Below are 15,353 nucleotides of genomic sequence, written 5' to 3'. Positions count from 1 at the left end.
TTCTTTGTGTTCAAAGGCGGCTCACGTTCTCGACGAACGTAGGGAAAGGACTTTTGAAATGTCATTCCACAACACAAACCAGACCTAAGAGTGGGGGTTAAGTGGGATGTGAAATAAAACCTGCGATTAGTGCTTCAATTTATCACAGGGCGGATCTGTGGCTGCCAGTACCAGAAGATCGTAAAATAAGTATACATATGAATCACATTATTGCATCTGGTGAAATCTGCTATTTTTACGCCCATTTCGCCATTGATTGTTTTGATTAATCTAGCACTTGAAAGCATTCGCGCATTAGTTTGTCTACAATATTTGCATGCACTGCACTGCCTTCTGGTTTGCTCTAGACTGGAAACAACTCTCCGCACTGTGTGATGAATAATTTATAGGTTTTTTCCTTGCTTTTTTCCGCTTCTCCCCCTCCTCCTCCGGTTTCAGTGAGCAAAAACCTCACAACTCCCGCACTACTGTTCGATACAACCACAGTAAAACCAATAAATCCGCTCGGTCTCGGTTTTCCTCAAGCAGTGTAATAAACCGTCCATCGGTTGCGGTCTTTTTGCGGTTAATCCTTTTATTTTTCACTGCACGTAACGATTTTCAAGTAGACGCACACAGAGTGATACTTGAGAGCAAAAAAAAAAGGGCCATAACTAGCGAAATCGCCCGTAAAGAAAAATAATCTATTTGGCTTGCAAAATTGAAAGTGAAAATCTTCCAGCGGTCACTTTCCGACCTGAACCGGATTACAGTCTGTCGTCTCGCGGATCGCGCACTTTAGAAATGGAACCGAATTGCCAAGACAAATCCGAATCGAATGAAAAATGTTCGCTCACTGAAAACAAGCGTACCGAATTTGCGGCTGGAAAAGCGAATGCTCTCACCACTGCGATTGTACGCTTCGCACAAACACTAACACAAAATCCGAGCACTGCACCTGCTAGGGTTGTTGTTGGGTGGGATGCTTCGATCGAGAAGCAGGCGATTCAATGTTTGACAGTTTTTGATTAAAATTTTGGACGGCGATGGTCACTATGGTAATGTAATGGCATGTCGAGAGAGAAGAAAAACACATTCCAGTTAGTGACCCAAAATAACGCATGCGTACCGTTTCGATTGATGAAGATTGGAAAACTGAGTACTGAGAATTGCATGTTTGTTTATCTCCTGATGCGGCAATAGCAGCGTGTAATTTGGTGTAAACAATCTAGGCTCTAAAAATGGCACGGCTGGGAAGCGTATGATTAATGTTAACGTTCGTTGGCACTCTCGCGTTGTTGTGGTGGAGGAAAACTCGTTCGATTCAATGGGAGCGCACGGTTGTTTGTTTGGTTTTTGCTATTTTATGACTTATTGGGCGCAACCTTCATGATGGAGTTACTGTTATAAATTTTGCTCAACACATATTGCAGTTTTCACTTACGTGTTTCTTACAACGTGTAAGTAAGCTGTTTTTTTGGGAAAAAATTGCTGGCTTTTGCTCAAACTAGCCGAATGACACCACTTAAGACCTTGCTGGAGGCCTATTTGTTTTAAAGATCTGCCCCTCTGGCTGTATAGATCATGTTCAAATTAAAAATAGCTCCATTACTTTGTTGCAACACTCCAGCTTGTCGCCTTTCTTACAGATGGGGCAGACGACTTCCTCCATCAACTCTTCGGCAGTTTTTGCTATTCCCGGTTCTTGTAAATAACCCAGTGCAGTGCTCTAGCAAGTGTTTCTTTACCATGTTTGTTGAGCTCACCCGGCAGGCCGTCTTTGCCGTTGGCTTGGTTGTTCTTCAGCCTCCCAATCTCCCGCTGAATTTCGTGGAGGTCGGTGGCTGATGATACCCGGTCATCTACTGCTGGTACTCCAAGGAACGTTCCAGTTCCGCTTCTGTTTGTTGCATCTCTATTCAGATAATCATCGAGGTGCTGCTACTTCCACCTATCGACCAACTCACTATTACGGGATTGGGTAATCTTTTCGTAGAACTTTCCCGTATCATAAGCAGTGAACAGCTCTTCTAGCTTTCCACGATCACGAACCCTTTGCTGGCGCTTTTTACGTCTCGGGATCGTTCCTTACCCGTCTGTACTTGACCAGGTTCTCTCTCGTCCTTACCCTCGGAAAATTTACCAAGTTCCGGCTTTCCTATGTCACCGTTGCCTCGCACCTCTGTTACTAGTGTCGTCGTCGCGGGTTCCCTGATAGCCGTGCCGATCATGATCCAGCCATCCTCGAGAGAAGATGCGCTGAGCCCCTCTACCATGGAAAGCGGCACTTTAAGCTGTTGCTTGTAGACTTCGGCAGCTTGCGAGTTTCGTAGCAGCCAAATATCTTAAAATAACAATATAGTTCACTCTCGAATTTCCCATATATTCCCGTGAAGACAGACAGGGAACACCCCCTCTTGTGGTGAAAAAGGTAACTAAACTCATTGCACAGTGGTACAGTAATGCAATTTAGGCGGACATAGGCTTTTCGTTGCGATTTTGGTTTGCGGTTTAAAGCCATAGTTTTGGTAAAAAGTTGTTTCTTATACATAGTCCTCTATTCATGTGCGAATGAAAATAAGGGTGGTCCTAAAATCAACGAAATAAAACATTCTTTGGCAAACTTGTAGACCAACTAATTCTAAGTAACTTTGTAAAAAAACTTTTTAGAGACATGAAATTTGGTTTCCGAAAACAGTCTTTTCGCTCTTTTTTTTTCAATTCAAATTTAAAAACAAAGTTTTCTTCGGTAACTTTAATCAAAAATACGCCAATTTTGACGAAAAAACATTGTCGATATATTATACAGATGAAAAGTTTTCACTATTTCTATTTTAAAAATAGGCCCTTTTGATATATTGATGTCTCCGTTTAGGGCAAACATAAATAATATTTTTTGGTATCATTTGATAGAACAAATATTGTATAAATATTGTGAAGAAATACCGAAAGTTGCTTAAAATTAGTTGATCTACAACTGTGCCGATGAATGTATACATTTATTTATGCAAATAAAAAGTTAGTTTTTTCATTTAGTCGATTTCAGGACCACCCTAATTTTCATTTGCACATAAAAAATAGACTAAATATAAGAAACAAGTTCTTAGAAAATAATTTTACTCTAAAACCACAAAATCGCATCGAAAAACTCGTGTCCGCCTACATTGCCTTACTGTACCACTGTGCATTGTTGTTGAATTTCTGTGAGCGTGTGACATTCTCACACACGAAACTGAATTTACTCAATTTTAGATTTAGTTGACTCAATTCATACTTTCACAGAAAAAAATATGTTGCAGATTTCGTGCGTATATTGTTTGTATGTAAAACTAACGCCATCCCGGGAGTTATATATTGATAATATAATAGATGTAGCTTATCGAGGCACGAAGAAAAAATATTCAAATAATCAGGCCACGACGTGTAAATGGTAAACTAATCCCAAGTTGCTATATACGTTGCTATTACGTTGCATGCATTGCAAGTTGCTATATACGGTTCCCTGTGTAACTTCACTAGCTCAGATCCATCACGGGAAGCAACTACGAAATGTGCGGCCGTCAAGCTCAAGCTCAATAATCAGGCCACGAAGTGTACAATTAAATGAATATTTCAATTACCTCGTGAAAAAGATAAAAGGAGAAACCGCACAATGGTTGGCAATAGTCGTATATGGTTGTTGTGCAACTTTCAGCTTAGATAACACTTGAATGTTCTATCAATTTAACAATTTAAGTATGGATACATATCATGTTGTAATTGGTTTAAAAGCTTTATTATATTATATATAAAAGATATTCAACAAAACAAACATAATTAGTGATAACAACTGTTATGCAAAAACTATTATTTAATGTTTAGTTTTATTCGTTTTGAAAGTATTTTTTGTTTATTTTTATCCCTCCGAATTTTTTGCTCTCGAGTTCTAATCTTCGTATTTATCACTTGCAGCTTTGCTTTAACCAGCATATTTATGTATTTACTAGCTGACCCGGCAAACTTCGTCCTGCCCTTTTTTTTGTGTTTAATTCAATAATTTTCAACATTCCAAATTAATTGATTTCTTGCGATTTGTTTATATCGTTTGAAATTATTGGTTTTATCGGAATGACAACATCCTCGACATTTGCCTTTAGTACATCACCTCTATTCCGAAAACACTCATATTGGGTGGTATTCAGTTATTTTTGTTGTTTTCCAGAAACTGAAAGTGGTCATCTTCGAATTCAATATGGTGTCCAGGGTCAATGCTTGGCTTCTATACATTATTTCGATTACGGAAATATTCATATGCAGTAGTATTCGGCTGTTTCCCAGAAGTTGCCATCTTACAATTCAAAATGGTGTCTGAGGTCAATTTTTAGCTCCATGCATCATTCTGGTTAAAGAAACACTCATATTGGGTGGTATTTGGTCCCTTTAGGCTATTTTTTTGGAGACAATTTCTGGCCCCTGAGCGTCATTCTGGTTTAAGAAATACCAATAATAGGTGTTATTTAGTCATTTTCGGCTGTTCTACAGAAACCGGAAGTCACCATCTTAGAATTCAAAATGTTGTCTGTGGTCGATTCTAGCTCCTGTGTATCATTCTGGTATCGAAACATCTCATATTGGAAATCGGCCGGTTGAAGAAATACCCATATTGGGTGTTATTTGGTTATTTTCGGCAGTTTCACATTCACCGGAAGTCGTCATTTTACAATTCATAATGTTATCTGAAGTCGATTTGTAGCTTCAGAGCATCATAACAATCCCGGAAATTCCCATAATGAGTGTTATTTGGTCTTTTGCCACTGTTGTTTAGGAACCGGAAGTCGCCATATTGGATTTCAAAATGGCATTTGGAGACAATTTCTGGCCTCTGAGCATCATTCTGGTTAAATAAACACCCATATTTGGTTGTTTTTGGGTCATTTTCGGCAGTTTTCCAGTCACCAAAAGTCGCCAATTTACTACTCAAAATGTTGTCTGAGGTCGATTTGTGGTTTAAGTGCATCATCACGATTTTGGAAATACCCATATTGGATGGTATTTGGTCATATCTCGCTGTTTCTCAGAAACCGGAAGTCGCCATCTTGGATTTCAAAATTGTATTCAGAGACAATTTCTGGCCTCTGAGCGTCATTCTAGTTAAAGAAACATCCATATTGGTGGTATTTGGTCATTTTCCTCTTTTTTCCAATCACTGGAAGTCGCCATCTTACAATTCAAAATTTTGTCTGATTTTTCAAAAACCGGAAGTCGCCATCTTGGATTTCAAACTGGCATTTCGAGACAATTTCTGGCCTCTGAGCGTCATTCTGGTTAAAAAAACACCCATATTAGGTGGTATTTGGTCATTTTCGGCAGTTTCCCAGTCACCGGAAGTCGCCATTTTACAACTCAAAATATTGTCGGAGGTCGACAAACGTACAAACCGTGGAACACCACCCATGGATTGCCTTATGCATAGGCGAACTTTATTATTATAAAATATTCGGCCGAGTCCACTTCACAATAAAATGTTAATTTTTTTTCAGTGTACCCATTAGGGTAATATTATTGTCAAAAGTTACTCTATTTCGCATGTCGTGTAGAACAAAATCAGAAGTGGCGCACCTAGCGGTCGAAAAGGTGACTAACGCTTCTGTCATTTTCAATTTGTCTTCATAATTTCACGTAAGTGAACTATATTGGTATTTAATATATTTGCTGCCACCCTCACGCTGCTGACCCACGACGGAATTGGAAGTTGCTGCTCTGGTTAAACGTCGGCCCTTGAGATCAGCCGGCAAACGACGCCGTCGATACCGTCCGATCGACGCCATCCCGTCCCATTGATCGACGCCATCGCTTATCATCGAGTGACGCCATCGCAGCTCATCGATCGACGCCAACGACGCCAAGCAGAACAGCAGTGGACGCAACAAGTCATCGACGGTAGGGCTATTAATAGCACCGACGGGACTTCTTTATCTATCGTGAGTAAAAATAGCTCTATGAGCCGGGCCCGATAAAGACACACAAAAAACCCTTCTTGATAGAAAGCTTTCGCCGTCCAGCCGTCTGTTGGACGAGTTCTTTTGACCGCACTGTAGGAGTAACGTAGGGAAGCACACAAAAGCGAGGAAATAAAAATGTGATAATTGACTGTACACGCCACTAACCCGTTAGACTTAAGTAAATCCCGCTTCATGCAATAAATGTAAATCGTTGTAAATACTATATACTATGCTCGATTTTATGCTTCCCAAACAGGTAAATCTTGTCTAGGAGAATCCTCACATTCGCGTACGTGTAGTTTTTTGTCGTTGTTCGTTCTTATTTTACTCCGGGTGGCTCTCGGGAAACAGCCCCCACTATTGCCGCTGAATCGAACAGAAAGATTTGGCTTTGGTGTTCCGCCTGTGATGATAACGCTTATTTTTCGGACACTCGTGTTTTCCGTGTTTCGATAAGACGGTTGTTTTTGGCTAAGCGAAGTAGTGGTTTCATCGTACGCGCGGCGGAGTAATTCTTCATTCAACAATTGCTACCGTTTCTTTATGTCGTTTCGGGACAATTCTTCCACAACCTGCCCTGAGGTTTAGGTTTCGTGCTGGGCAAAATTCAACACGACGAGTAGCCCTCTCTGGAGGTGGCGCTTGAGCTACTCGTTCATACGTCCTGGAAAGTATTTAGTAGACGGAACACATCGCGGCCTGTGGGCCAGCTACAATATTTTTCAGAATCGAAACTTTTCGGGAACTTCGCATTTTCAATCTTTTAAAAATATCGCTTTTTAACTACTTTGTTCTCCTTAATACTGCCCAAAAACTAGTTTTTCTACTTCAATGATATCTTAACTACTTCTGACCAACTTAAGATGTATTAGACAGTTTATATAAAAATTTAATGCAAAACTTTATGCAGTTACTTAGATATTACATGTCGATGTAATCGGATCGTATCCAAAACATCAATCGGTATTAGCCCCCTGGGTTTATCGCTTCACCTCAAACAAAGCTATCATCCATTTTCATGCAAATCCCAAAGTTCAAAGTAGGCGGTGCCTTGAGCCTCGAACCGTGAGCCGTGAGCTGGAGCAACCTGTTGATATTGTTACAAATTTGTTTACGCTTAAGTTTTGTTGTTGCAAACAGTGCTTTACATTTGTTAGTGTTTGTTACGAGTGATATTGCGTATCGTAACAATGAGTGTATATCAATGAGTGTATTTTTTTTTTTCGAACATCAGGAACATACGCTCCCCTAAGGCCTTAATACACACACGGCGTTATGATGCCTTCTCCTTACAGATTTGGAGGCCTGATTGCGCCTTCCGTTGGGACGCCTTATAACCAGTACCTTCCAGCTTCGCTTTCTAGCGAAGAAAACGCCTGCTTTCCGTGCCTTCCACACTGCGCTTTTTTTATGTCGCCTTCTATTGGCAAAGGTACTGACAACACCGTGTTGTTACATTTTTTACCTACTGGTGATTAGAGTTTTGATCGAAAGGTAATGTTTTGACTCAAACTTCGAACACTTTACAATAACAATCGAATTATTATAGCTAGTGTAATAAAAAGTATGATTATATACCATTTCGTTTCTTGGAATGTCCTTTACTGCCGGTAACCGCAAGTCAGTCCCATCTGTAAAAATGTTAAAACGAGAAAACAGCTTCGAAAGATATTTCATTCACGCTCAGTTATCACTTATTTAAGAGGAATTATTTTGACAATATTCATGCTAAAATATAGTTTGCATACTAGCCTGCACTAATTACGTTGTAAAAACCATTGATATAATTGATTTTATGATAAAAACCATGAGTGTGACTGACTTGCCGTTACATTCTACACCGAAGAGAAAAGTAACCGCAAGTCAGTCACATTGCCATGTTGAAACTATAGTGCGTGTTGACGTGTTGTTATTCGTTGCCGTGGAAAACTGTCAATCCTTCGCTGTTAGGAAGTGTGTGTCCATGAGAACCTTTTAAGAAATGTCGACGTTGGAAAATCTCATGATGTACGGAACCGATGAAAGCTTATCCGGTGAGGACTCGGATGAAGAAACTGAAGCCGAGACTGCAGTTGGTTCATCCGACAACAAATGTCAAGACGATCCAAATACATTTGAGGTTCGAGCATCACCTTTGGAGATTTCTTGGAACGATTCCCTGGATTCTGATGGAAGTTATTTCGATACTCAAGATTTTGCGGATAGATGTACGAAGAAGCGAACCAAGAAAAAAAATTGACTTGAATTCGTATTAGCAGAAAATTGCTCCACATAAATTCATCACCAATTCAAACTAAAAAATAATCCCAATAATTGATAATTATTACTAGATAACTTATTTTCATCTTAACGGTCGTATCGAACTCTTTTTTACTCCCCGTTCATTTTACTGTTGAATTATGCATGTTTTTTTTTTTGTAAATCGGGACTGACTTTGAGTTATTTTTCTTCTGGGACTGACTTGCGGTTACTTTGCCTAATGTGACAGTTCGACTTGGTACTGATTTCCACTTTTGTTGAACAAACCACTATTTTTTATCGGTACATCTGAAAATATACTCAAAGCTAGGCCAAAATACGATGCTAACTCAAAATTGACAAAATTACAGATGGGACTGACTTGCGGTTACCGGCAGTTTCTCAGTGGTGTATAGCTCTTTGCTATACTGTACTTTACTTCCAGGAAATCAGCAGGCGTTGAAAAAAGTGACAGTCAGTATTCAGACGGTTTGCCTATCTATCTCATAGCGATTACGTTGAAGTGTTCGAAATTTGAATTGAAACCTAGTTCTGAATTCGCGTTGTTTACATATACAAAACATGTTTAAAGCTATATAAAAAGCACTTAATTGCAACAAAAATAAAATAACATGCAAAACCTGATTTTGAAGTAGAATACTTCTCTCAGGAAGTTCGGCTACATAGGGATGTGAAATGAAAATCTAAAACCGAAAAAAGTGAAAAATATGTCCAATTGCAAATGCTAATAAATCGGTTAGTATTCGATGGATTTCCTTCGTTCTTGTAGCAATAGATTGGAAAATTTTCTAAGATTTTTCCCAAAAGAAGATAATTGTTATTTTATTATTCAGTACTATTTTACTATTGAAAATAGTCAAGTCTTGTCAAAACGAAAAACTCGACCTCTGATTGGTCGTTATATGATTGCTTCCCAAGCACGGTTGACGGAATCATATACCTTGCAATTGAAAACATGCTATTTGGCCTATATAAGACCCTGTTTCAGCCGAAGCTGCTCATAATAGTTCTAGACAGCGACAACAGCAGTCGTCCTCCCTTAGCAGCAGCACTAGCAGTGCAGTGGATACCAGCGATGGCGGAAAGCGGCCACAGCTGTGGCGTAGCAATGGATAGCGCACTAGTTGCAGCGGTTTCCAGCAACGATAGCAGCTGGGCCAGCTGATGCAGGGACAGTGGATACCAATGGAAGCCTATAGCGGCCACAACTGTGGCATGGCATTGGATAGCGAACTAGTTGCAGCGGATCTCAGCATCGATAGCGGCTGATGCACTTTAGTGAAATGCAGTCTCTGTGTGATAGTGGGCACTAGTAAATGCATTCAATGAAAAAATGACTCATTTTGACAACACGTGAGCCGTCTAGTTTTGAGTGTTATATCAGCATTTCATTGTTTACTTTATCACAAGGAATACTTCATTCGCCCTGTCAGTGATAACGCAAAGATGTGATCGGCATCTTATCCGATACTTAAATGAACAACAAATTGTCCTTTTCAGGATGAAATGAAAACTTGATTGAAGAGTTTATATTTTCTAATGAGTTATTCAACATTTTTAAATTTGTAAAAGTTATAAGTTTTACTTCATCTCCTTGAGACACGGAATTATCTTTTCCTTCAGTCATGAGCACGACATCCGAGAAAATTTCATCTTTAAATTTAAAAATTGTCAAGCCCCAACTTACCATATTATTGAAAATTGTCAATCCTTGTTGAAGCGCAAAATTCGATTGATATGATTAGTCAACGTTTATTTACTAGAAAAAATTACTGACACGCAAGCAGCCGGGTTATCTTTCTTGTAAAAGTATTCTACTTCAACCTTGCGGTCGTGGCTTTGCACACAACCCTCCTGTTATTTTTTTAATGCAAGATATTACAACATAGCTTAAGTATTCGAAATTTGATGCAGTACGGTATGTTTTTCCATTTTTTCCTCTAACAAACAAAAATAAACATAAAATGGAAGCTATGACAACACGGCGGAACCTAAGGCGACGTGATTGCGCTTGCCGTGTAGACGAGTGGAAGGTAGTAGATGCTAGAAGGCACATTGGAAGGTTTCGAGAAGGTTCTGACAATTTTCGTCAGGAAGGCGTTATCACACCGTGTGTGTATTCGAGCCTTCAGAGGTGCGGATATAGACTCAGACCACAATCTATAGTACAGAACATGTGCGTTTAAAACTATCTACGATATTTAACACACGGCAAAACCGTCCTTCTCGGCCAAACATCCGGCAGTTACACAACCCGCAAGCAAACGATAATTACACGCGCTTACTTGACGAGGCACTACCTTCTACGGAGGAGCTTCGACTCTCAACGATGGATGGAGCAAGCTACGTTCGCTACGTACGAAGAAGCCGCATTCGCGGCTCTAGGTGAGGTAACGTCAAGCCGACAATATGATTGGTTTGACGGGAAATGTTAGCATGTGATGGAGAGGAAAAATAAACCTATATTAATCCACCTAGTGGTCAGACCCAGCCTTTCTCATTCAAACTTTCATTTGTAAAAATAGATTTACATGAACGCTTCAATCCAATATATGTATTTTCACTCTTTAGGTTCTAAAATATTGATGTTGTAATCTATACATATAAAAATGAAGTCCGGTCTGTCAGTCTGTTTGATCCATATAGGCTCGAAAACTATCGAACCGATCGACGTGAAAATTTGTATGTAGGGGTTTTCGGTCCCGATAAAGGTTCCTATGATAGTTTGAGACCCCTCCCTCTTCTGGAAAGGAGGGGTCCAATACAAATGAAACATACATTTCTGCACAACTCAAGAACAAACCAAACAAATGAAACCGAATTTGGCATGTGGATGTTTTAAAGGGTAATAAATATGTCCATAATGGTTCGACGCCCCTTTCTCTTATGGAAGCACATGTTTCTGCTCAAATTTCTGCACATCTCGCGAGCTAATCAACTAAATGGAACCATATTTGACAGGTAAATGTTTTTAGTGGTAACAAATATGTTCCATAATCGACCTCAGGCAACATTTTGGATTGTAAGATGGCAACTTCCGGTTTCTGGAAAACAGCCAAAAGTGGACTATTTCCACCCAATATAATAATATCCGGATAAAGAAAGATACACAGGAGCTAAATTCGACCACAGATACAATTTTGAATTCTAAGATGGCGACTTCCGGTTTCGGAAAAAACAGCGGCAAACGACCAAATACCACCCAATATGGGTATTTTCGGAATCGTAATGATGCACTGGAACCACAAATCGACTTCAGACACCATTATGAATTGTAGGATGGCAACTTGTGGTTTCTGGAAAACAGCCAAAAATGGCCGATTTCCGTCTAACATGGGTATCTCCGGATCTATAATGATACACAGCAGCTGAAATCGACCACAGACCCCATTTTGGATTCTAGGTTGGCGACTTCCGGTTCTTGGGAAACAGCGGAAAATTATCGAATTACACCCAATATGGGTGTTTCTTCAACCAGAATGACGCTCAGAGGCCAGAAATTAACTTAAATACCATTTTGAAATCCAAGATGGCGACTTCCGGTTTGTGAAAAATAACCAAATACCATCCAATATGAGTATCTCTGGAATTAGAATGATGCAATGAGCTAACAATTGACCTCAGACACCATTTTGAATCGCTAAATGGCAACTTATAGGAAACAGTCGAAAATGACCAAATAATACTCAACATGGATATTTCCGTAATCGAGATGATGCATAGAAACCGAGATGATGCATGAATTTAAAGACGACCACTTTCAGTTTCTGGAAAACAACCAAAATAACTAAATACCTCCCAATAAGGGTATTTCCGGTGTCAGATTGATGCCAGAAAATCTGCGGAAAACAACCGAATACCACCATAAATGAATATATTCAGAATTAAGGCGATGTACAAAAGTCAAAAGTCGAGGATGTTGTCATTTCGATAAAACCAATCATTTCAAACGATTTGTCTTTTGACTTTGATCATATCCTATGGCCGATTCGTCGTGCATTTGCAGACTTTAAACACATCGCAAGGAATCAATGAATTTGGAACCTTCAAATAGTACAAAACCACATTTAAATTATGTTGAGACCACATATATCAATCAAAGCAGGTATAGTTTTAAATAGCCTTTGAATTTCTTTTCTTTCCATAACTTTTGAACCACATATCAAATTGTTATGAAGTTTGTTGTTTATAAGTTTGAGAGATGACTTGTTCGTATGACACTAGTTTTGTTTAAATAAGTCATGTAATCTTTGAAATATCGCGATCTACTTCTACTTCGTCTGTGTTGAGCATCGATGGAAATGTTTCCAAGCGACCCCGTGATGAAATAACTAAGCTGGTTGTAACTGACGATGTTAACTCTACCAGTGTATTGTCAAAAATCCAGCAGATGTTTGCGGATTCCAATTCAAGGATTGAGGCTAAAATTGACTCCAGTAATACTAAACTTGAAAATCGTATTGTTGCTGTGGAGAGCCAGCTGTCGGCGCTGAGAGCAGAGTGCTGTGATAATATCAACAAACTCGCATCTGCGGTAAATGATGTTCGTAGTGAGGTTACATCAGTATCCCAAAGAATCGATCGCTTTGAGAAAGCAAATGACCTGATTATTTCCGGTATTCCGTACACAACCAACGAAAATTAACATCATATGTTCAGCAATATTGCAACTAGTCTTGGCTATCACAGTTCATTACTGCCTCTAGTGGATCTTAAACGGCTGTCGAGATTACCCCTTAACCCTTCCCAAATAAGTTTCTCTGCTCCTTTCAAAACGTTCCATGACTCTATCCTAAATTGCGTCCCTTGATGCCTTCCACTCTTAAAAGTAATTAAAAATCCTCTCCTAGCTTTATTCTATTCCTATATCGCATTATTCCTGTGTCTCCATTCCTTGCTTTCCCCCATGAATATTCCCTCCTGGAAGTCTTACTGTCAGTGAACTGATGCATTTCCATCCAAATTCAGTACTGTGAAACCTTGCTGCTGCTGCTGCTGCCAACGCTATTGATGCTGGTTAATGTCGCTTCTGTTGTGTGGATGTTTTTGGTGGTGAAGGTGCTGTGCTGCTGTGTAACCGCGACCGAGGATGAAACAAAATTATTTTCTTTATACTCACTGATGATTAATCATAAGCGCATCGTTTTCTTCTTCTTGTAAGTTGTACTCTTCTTAAAGGAAAAAAAGATCTATTGTTTACTTTGCTTCTTCCTACACCAATTCATGCCAATCAAATTGTCTCATGATATTAAAATGATTATAATAGATAGAACATTTACATTTAAGTCTAACATTGCATGTAGGTTAAGTTCTTTTGGTGGACCTGCTTCGAAGCTTTCTTTTTGTTTATTATTTGATAATGGATAACATACCAGCTGACAATGCATCTTCAAATACACTGATTCCTAGGGCGGTACTAAATTCTGCATTGAAAATTGAAAATTTAAACGTTTGCCACATCAATGTACAGAGCCTCGTTGCGCGAAATTTCACAAAATTTCATGAATTAAAAGCTAATTTAATTGATAATAAAGTGGATATAATTTGTTTCACTGAATCTTGGCTTAGTGACACGATCAATGATATAATGATTCATTTAGATGGTTTTAGGCTTGTTAGAAATGATCGGAACAGACATGGCGGTGGTATTTGCGTATATCTAAGAAATAGTTTGAGCTTTCGAACTATAGCTAAATCTCGGTCAAGTTCAAGTGACTTCAATGGGACTGAATACCTAGTCATTGAAATAACAGTGTCAAATATCAAACTAGGTTTAGGAGTGTACTACAATCCTCCGAACATAGATTGCTGAGATACTCTTGCCAGTCATCTTACTGAGCTTACTGTTAAATATGATAGCACATTTTTTATTGGTGATTTTAACACAGATTTATTGAAGCTGTCGAGTCGTTCCCGCAATTTGAGCGAACTATTTGCTGCAACATCATATATATGTGTCAATTCCGAGCCTACGTTTTTTCACAGATCTGGTTGTTGCTAAATTTGATCAACTATCAATGCCCTGTATTTCCAATCATGATATGATTTTTTGCTCCATAAAATATGCTGCAACTCTGTCAAACGATACTTCCGATTACCGTGACTACGTCAATTTCGATACTGTTAAACTGAGTAATGCTTTTCACAGTGTTAATTGGGAATTATTTTTTAGTATGAGTGATTCGAACTTAATGCTTGATTTTATGAATTATCATTTGTTAAATCTGCACAACGAGTGTATTCCATTGAGAAAAAAACGGAAAAAGAGGAACCATTGGTTTAATGTTGAAATTGAGCGAGCAATGATCGATAGAGACGTAGCATATAGAGTTTGGAAGCTTTCTAAGAATGAGAACGATAAAGCATCTTATAAGCGACTTAGAAATAAAGTAAACTCAATGATCTTTAAGGCTAAAGTTGAATGTGATAAACGGTTGTTTGATACGAATCTGCCTAGTAGTAAACTGTGGAAAAATATTAAAAATCTGGGTGTTGGGAAAGATGCTTCGTTGCCTACTGAAGATAATTTTAATTCTAACGATATAAACGCATATTTCATTTCCAACTATACATCCGACACTTCATCAGCTCAATTATTTTCAAATTCCGACGGATTCCAATTTCATGAAGTGTACGATTACGAAATAATTAATGCAATATTCGAGATCAAATCAAATGCGGTTGGTTTAGACAATCTACCACTAAAGTTTATGAAAATCATCTTACCCTTAGCTTTACCTATTTATGTACATTTATTTAATACTATTTTTAAAACCTCAGTATATCCGCGAGCCTGGAAAAGAGCAAAAATAGTTCCAATCAAAAAGAGGGGAAACAGTGCTTCCATCACTAATCTGCGCCCCATAAGTATCTTGTGTGCTATTTCAAAAGCCTTTGAAAAACTAGTTCAACGTCAAATATCCAAATTTATTAACGAAAACAACTTGCTACATCCACTTCAATCTGGTTTTCGCAGTGAGCATAGTACGAATACTGCTTTGACCAAGGTGCATGATGATATAGCTAGCGTTATCGACAAAAGAGGAGTAGCTGTTTTATTGCTTATCGACTTTGCTAAGGCATTTGATCGTGTATCTCATTGTAAACTGGTCAACAAATTAATATCACAATTCA

The 15,353-nt window shown here is 38.8% G+C and overlaps 1 protein-coding gene across 4 annotated transcripts in view; it reads right to left on the bottom strand.

Moving 5' to 3' along the window:
- The window catches only part of LOC129717760 (uncharacterized), a 48,244-nt gene that overhangs the window by 20,165 nt on the left and 12,726 nt on the right, over nt 1-15,353 (bottom strand). Inside the window, exon 2 of one of the 4 annotated variants that reach the window (XM_055667912.1) lies at nt 14,946-15,012. The exons of 1 other annotated variant lie outside the window; for it this stretch is intronic. The gene's annotated coding sequence lies outside the window, so the exon portion shown is untranslated. Of the gene's footprint in view, nt 1-368; nt 846-14,945; nt 15,013-15,353 lie in introns of those variants that run through there. 2 more of the 4 variants (XM_055667920.1, XM_055667928.1) reach the window with 2 other exon arrangements.

The sequence above is a fragment of the Wyeomyia smithii genome, chromosome 1 (genome assembly GCF_029784165.1).
Source record: "Wyeomyia smithii strain HCP4-BCI-WySm-NY-G18 chromosome 1, ASM2978416v1, whole genome shotgun sequence".
NCBI lineage: Eukaryota > Metazoa > Arthropoda > Insecta > Diptera > Culicidae > Wyeomyia > Wyeomyia smithii.
This window is presented reverse-complemented; position numbering and strand designations above follow the sequence as displayed.